Source organism: Leptopilina boulardi, unplaced genomic scaffold (assembly GCF_019393585.1).
Source record: "Leptopilina boulardi isolate dan_hultmark-lab unplaced genomic scaffold, ZJU_Lbou_2.1 LbouV2_219, whole genome shotgun sequence".
Lineage (NCBI taxonomy): Eukaryota > Metazoa > Arthropoda > Insecta > Hymenoptera > Figitidae > Leptopilina > Leptopilina boulardi.
The window spans coordinates 476,476-483,903 of NW_026137773.1; the positions used below are offsets into that span (position 1 = coordinate 476,476).

Genomic DNA, 7,428 nt, shown 5'->3' on the forward strand with positions numbered 1-7,428 from the left:
AAAGATTAAATGTTTTCAGCGATAAATACGTTAAAGAAAATGGATCGAAAAGTTTGACAACTGTTATTTTAATTTAAATAGTATTAAAAAACTAGTATGAATAAATTTTTTTCACGATCTTAGTTGAATTATTAGAAAAAGAATTGTTTCGGTCCTCTGTAATCTTTATCTTCTTAGCTGTGAAAAGTTTTTCGTATAAAAATTTAATAATACATTTTTTTAAACTAAGGTTATCAATGCAAAATTGAACCACATTATTTTCACATAGAAAAATTTTACTTGGAAAGTTTGAATTTTTAGTTTTACCTAAGGGTTGCTCTTCCTTTTCTTCGGTTAATTTCCTTTTCCGAGTGTTCTCCATGTTCGTACTGGATTTTATTTTACCATCAATTTGCCCTGATATTTCATCTGTAATTTAAAATATGCAAATAATGAGGGTGCAAAAAACAGGCTTCTTTTTTAAATGGAGATAAAATTATTCGTTTAGAAATGTTTATAGTAGTGCAAATATGAAATGAAATAATATAAATAATAATAATAAATAATAATATAAATGAAACTAATACAAAATATAGTAAAAATAAACAGAATTAAAAATTAAAAAACTAATAAAAATCAGCTTTTAGTGAATAAAAATTATTGATAAAATTATTATTATTATTTTCTGTTATTTATAAATAAGTAAATTTTACCAGATGAAGGGGCAAAATCAATTATTTGCGATTCATTTTTATTTTGAATTTTTGAGTTATCTTCCTTATTTTCTTTTTTGGTTGTTCTTTCTCTTTACTTTTCTGTTTAATTTTCTTTGTTACTTTTCTTGAATTGCTTTTATCTTCTCTTTTTCCATTGATTTCTTAGTTTTTTCAATATTTTCTTTTCGCTGTAATTGATCTTTTTCTTTTCCTTCTGCTTCTCCTTTTTAGTCAATTTATCAGATTTGGATTCTTTCTTCTCTTCTTTCGATTCTTTGCTTTTCGGACTTCGGGAGTTTTCACTGGAAAAAGATTTTAAATTGATTTTTTTTTAAATTTATTTTCTTTTTATTTTTTTATAAGTATTTTATTATTATTATTTATTATTATTATTATTATTATTATTACTATTATTATTAATATTATTATTATTATTTATTATTATTTTATTATTATTTTATTATTTAATTTTTTTATTTTAATTTAATTAAAAATAATTTAAAAAATTTAAATGTTAAATTTAAATTGAAGAATGTTTAAATTATTTTAATAAAAAATAAACATTATAATAAATTAAATTAACAAATTGCTTGAAAAATAATTACTTTGCAAAGAGAATTCATTAATTGGAAGTACGGTTTTGGTTCATAAATTCGATTCTAAAATTTTACTCGTTTCGTCCTCATAGTTTTTTTCAATTTTTTGGCTGCTCTTTCTGAATCCGATTTTGCTTTAGGTTTTGAATTTTTCTTTTCAGAATTTTGCGATTTTCCAATAATGTTTCCTTCCGCTGATACGTCGATTTTCTTAAGAAATTTTTTCACTTCTAAAATTTAAAAAAGAAATTATTTGATTATTTTTCTAGAAAGTAAAATGAAAAGCTAAAAGTAGTATAACTATGTCACTCTCAGGAATTAGTACCTCAGGCTGCCGCTAGATGGCGCCACTGTCGCTTACCGCCGGTCGGTATTTACCCACAATCGGTAATGTAGATATTAGTTCTGCCGGCTGCCACTAGATGGCGCCACTGTCGGTCGCTATTATCATCAGTCGGTAATGTAGATTTCTGTATTATCAGCAGGTAGGTTATGTTAAGTAGGTTTAAAGGCTACACGTGTAGTTGGACCTACTGTTGTTTTGTACTCTGAAAGGGTAAGGGGGATTTTGTAAGTGGAGGGGATACGTGTATATATAAGTGGCTCAAGGTATTAAAAATAGCAGAGCGACAATGGAGAAAGCAGCCAAGCAGACACCATAATCTTAACTACCGAAGATGACCAAGCCGATACAATAATTCTATCCTCTTCTGATAATGATATGGAGGAGAGAGATATTTGGAGTCCAGGTTACTACACCCTTGGAGATTATGACTATGTAGATGATGACGATGAGGATGTCGAGGTGGTGGAGGTATCCTGGGTCCCAGTTTTGAAAATGTTGTCTGGATTCGAAACTCGGCAACACAGACAGATGATGTAAATATTTCCTGACACAATTAAAAAAAATTATTAGAATTTTTTGAAAAAAAATTAAAAAATTTTTAGTTTTATTAAATATAAAATTTTAAACTTATTTAATATTTTTCAGTTGGAACAATTTGCAGCAGAGAATGTGTTGCGAGAACAAAACAGGGATCCTCAACCAACATCTACAGAATCTGTACCAAATCAACCAACAACTCCTGAAGCAATTGTATCGCCATGGCGGTCACCATCTGCAGAAGCTGTTGAAAATCAAATTAACGAACGAAGACGACATGCCAGGAGTCATCGATGTAAATGTAGACGGTGTCATCGTCGACATAGACATCACTGTAGTTGCCACAGACACCACCATCACAGAAACCACCATCACAGACATCACCATCACAAACACCATCATCACCTGCGAAACCCAGAAAATTTTAAAAATTTATATGTTTAAAAAAAAGAAAAAAAAATTAATTTCAAGAAAAATAAATAATTTAACAAATTATTTTTTTTCAAACTTTGTAAAAAAAAATTTCAAATAATTTTTAAATAAAAATTTTATTTTTTAATTAAATATTGTATTTTTTAATTAAATATTTTTTAAATTGATTTGTTTAAAAAAAGAAATCATAATTTATAAGACTTTTCTCTTTTTTTATATATTGAAATTTCTATAAAAACAAAATATTACAACTTTACTGATTTACTTTTGTAAAAATTTAAAATCACTTTTAAAATTAAATTTATAATTAACACTTTAATAATAAATTTTAATTATTTTTTAAAATTAAGTGAATTATTATTTATTAGAATCATATATTTTCACTTATTTTGAAATATTCAGTTGTAAACAAAGATCATAACATTGACTTCTGCTAACACTGAAACTTACAATTAAGATTGTAACCTTGCATTATTGATCACTATGATATATCGATTATGATATATCGATTATGTTTCTTTTGATCACCACGGTGAGTGCTGCAGTCATATCGATCACTATAAAGATTGTCCCCATAATATATCGATTGTATTTCCCTTCATCACCGCGTAACCGTGGTGGCGCAGCAGTCATATTGATCACTGTATCGATTTTCACCTTAACATATCGATTATATTTCTCTTTGTCACCACGGTGGCGCTACAGTCGCGGTGGTGTAGCAGCCTGTCTAGCAAGTTTTCCATGAGGATCAACCATAAGACTAAGGCTGCAGTCCCATGGCAGCGTTTTGCGTTGCGTTTTGTCACTAGACCATGAGTGTAAAAGAGATGCAGATATATGTTTGCTATGTTTACACTCAGGGTCTAGTGACAAAACGCAACGCAAAACGCTGCCATGGGACTGCAGCCTAAAAGATGTATACAGATACCTCTAAAATTTTAAGTATGTGGCCCTGGATCAGGTTTCAAATTTTTCAAAACAATAAACAAATGTATCACAGACGAAGTGATAAGATGTATTATAATAGTATACAAGTGAATTTCTTACTGAGTAGAATTTTAAAAGATCTCTTAGTAGAATATATAAAAATAATATAATTTAAAACTTAATTATAACTTATATTTAAAAAGAAATTTATTAATAATAATTTTAATTAAGAAAAGCAACAAAATGCAAGTAGAAGTAATAAGAAATAAAAAATTAAAAGATCCTAGGATAAATAGTAATTTAAGAAGGGTAATGTATTTACCATTACCACAATTCACGCATGATGCGAATTTGTTAAAAATTGATACCATGAGACGTAAATTTTAAAGAAGAGCTCGAGAAGTAAGTATTGTGTTAAATAATTGTTAATAAATAATAATAATGATGATAATAATAATAAAATGTAAATAAATTTATACAATAATAATAATATTTTAAAAATTATACAATAATTATTAATAAATATTAGTAAATAATTGTTAATTAATTAAATCTATTAAATATTTTAGATTCCACAAGAAATGCGGCAATCTCAGATTGGACCGTACATTTCAAAATTCCCGGTTGTGCCTGACTTCAGGATCATGGCTGAATTTATAAATTCATACCATTGGGCGCAAGTTTACACAAAGATACAAGTAAAAAAAATTTTTAATTATATTATTACATTTTTTAATTAAAAATGTTATTATTAATATTTATTTTCTTAAATTAAACTTTAATCATTTATATTTCTATTAACCTAAAAGAAAAAAACATATTATTTAGCTTCCATGTATTCTAAAGGTACAACGAGAGTAAGAAAGCATTTAAAGGTCCGCGCACAGTTGCAGTCAACCAAGCTGTGAGTGTTCCTTAAGGTACGCGCACAGTTGTAAAGTTGGGTTTACAATTGACACGTTCGAACGCGGGCCTATGACGTCACGCGACACGTTCTCATAAAGGTGCTTCTCCATGGGCCCGTTCATACGTGGTACGTTCTACGTGGGACGTATGACGTCACACGACATGTTTTCATAAAGGTGCTTCTCCATGGGCCCGTTCATACGTGGGACGTATGATGTCACACGACATGTTTTCATAAAGGTGCTTCTCCGTGGGCCTGTTCATACGTGTACGTTCTATGTGACGTCATACATCAGCACGTATCAATTTTACGTGACTTTACAATTGTACATCCATCTTAACGGCATGCATCAGCCGAGCTTTGAGTATTCCTTAGAGTACACGCACAGTTAAAATGACATATAAATTGATAAAGTTAAACAAACTCGACCTGTGACTTACATGCTAATACGTTCTACGTGGGATGTATGACGTCATACATCAGCGCGTATCAATTTTACGTGACTTTACATGCATCAGCCGAACTTTGAGTATTCCTTAGGGTACACGGACAGTTAAAATGACATGTTATAGTTGAGTTTTATGTATTCCTTAGGGTACGCACATAGTTGATTCTTTCTTACTCTTGTTGTGTCTAACTGTAACATTAAGCTGCTTCCACAATACCTTTTTTTCCATTTACATGCAGTATTGTAAAATTTATTTCTTTTGTTAACAGGATGAAAAGCAATTTAAAAAATAGCCACACCCAAGACAACAAAAATAACGTACCCAACGGAAGTGCAGCATCCAATGCCTGGTAAAACATCATCATCATTTGTTACATCCGCAAAAGGATCTTCCACAACAAAATTAATTTTCAATAAAAGACTAACAGATACACAAACTCAGACTGCACAACTAAACGAGACAGTAACATAAAAAATATTAAAAACACAAACTGCAACACAATCAAAACCAAAGACAATTACAAATAGACAAACTCTAATTCAATCAAAACCAAAGACTATTACACAAACTCCAGCACAACCAAACCAATAACCTAAAATAATTAAAAATACTCGAATATCAAGGCTAGTAAAACAAACAGAAACACAAATAAAACAAATGCCAACACAACAAAATTAAGTAAAAAACAAATACCAAAAACTGAAAGCACTACAAGTATAAAAACATTAACACAATTTAAACAGCCTGAAACACCAAAACCAACAACAAATCGGAAAAATTTAAAGAAACAAGTAGCACCAAAAAAAACATTACAGAAAACAAAACTTAATTTACGATTTACACCACCACGCACACCACCAACACCTACTAAACAGGAAGTACAAAATTTTGTTGTACCATTACACCTTTCACCACCTGCACCTCCAATAAGCCCATTACGATAAACACCACCACGACAAACACTACCACAAACAGAAATAAATGCACAATTAGACAACCAAATTTTAAATATTTACAATAATCTACAAAAATTCAGGCATGATTCCCTCACAAAATTTAAATAATGTTAAAAATATCATTCTTTTATTTTTTTTAATCATTTTTTTAATATACCATTTTTCTGTGATATTCATATATATATTTAAATTGTTTCTTTTTAAGATTTTAGTTAAGATCTTTATTCTTATTATTACTAGTATTATTATTATTATAATTAGTATTATTATAACTATTATGATTACAAGTATTATTATTATTATTATTATTATTATTATTGTTGTTATGTATAGTATTATTAAAATAAGATTGTAATTTTTCAATTTTATAGATATTTTTATACAATGAAAATATATATTTTTTTGATACCAAAATAAATGTATGACTTTTTAATATATTAAATAGGTAAACAATTAAAACTCATATTTAAATTTGTAATTTTTCATTTTTTATTATTAATATAAAAAAAAGTTTTTTATACATATAAATAACATTCATATTTAAGCATTTTCTTTAAATTCCATATTATTATACGGTCCTCCAAGATAGACCATTTGGAGCGTATTGTTGGATGCTGCCTCCATCATTGATGTCCAGGTGTCAGGTACAAGTTCAAAATGTTTGTAAAATCGGCTAGGCAGGAAGACATTGAAAGTTTTGTTGATTTCCGCAACGACTCTATCACCATACTTTGACTAAACCTTTTAAGCTTCGTAATAGTGAATTGTTTTCCCACAGTTAGCTCGGACAGCGGCTTCGTGGGCAAGAATTTCTCCATCCGTCCAACAGCATTGATATTTGAAAAGTCCATGTTGCTTCTCAGAGAGTTGTCCTTGGAGATGCTTGTCGTCCAGCTCAGAGCAGGTTGAATGGCAAATTCACCTCTGGCTTCACCCCAAGAAGACTAGAATAAGGAGGTCTAACTCAGGTAGTGGGGGTACGTAAAGAATTGGTTTTCGAGGAAGGCCGAAAGGCAGAATGTGCGGTAGACTTCTGCGCACACCAATATACATTTTTGTTGCCTTGTCAAGTGCACGTGCAATGCATGTGTTTGAATTTTGACTTAAATTTTGTGTCCGGTCACCGCGGTTGTGTGAATTTGGTGTGAATATTACATGAAAAATTGTAATTGTAAATTATGGTACCACGAAAGTGCTGCATTAAAAGCTGTTGCATTAACAAAAAGCCCGAGAAACGCCAATTTTTTAAATTTCCGAAAGACGAGGTATGTATAAATTTCTAACCTGATATTTTGTTTTTTATACAAAATTTTGCTTCCTCACAGAGAAATTATTTTTTATACAATTAAAACAATTAATTATCTACTTTCTACATAAAATATGTTTTGAAAATAACAGGAAACACATAAAATTTGGTTAGAGAGTATCGGAAATAATTTGGCAGGCGGAAGGTCTACGCGGAAAAATTTATACATATGTAACATCCATTTTGCAGAAAATTGTTTCTTTGATAATAAATTAATAATTTTGAAAGACGGACGTGAAGTGGAATTAAAGCGCAAAATTTTGAGATTGAAAGAGGG

General features: G+C 29.5%; 1 long non-coding RNA gene across 1 annotated transcript; it reads right to left on the bottom strand.

Moving 5' to 3' along the window:
* Positions 1-282: 282 nt before the first annotated feature.
* Positions 283-1,426, bottom strand: LOC127279589 (uncharacterized). The gene is made up of 3 exons (XR_007842659.1): positions 1,301-1,426; positions 693-997; positions 283-408 (listed from the first exon to the last, which is right to left on the bottom strand). It is a non-coding gene; the product is annotated as an uncharacterized LOC127279589 (long non-coding RNA).
* Between the last annotated feature and the right edge of the window lie 6,002 nt (positions 1,427-7,428).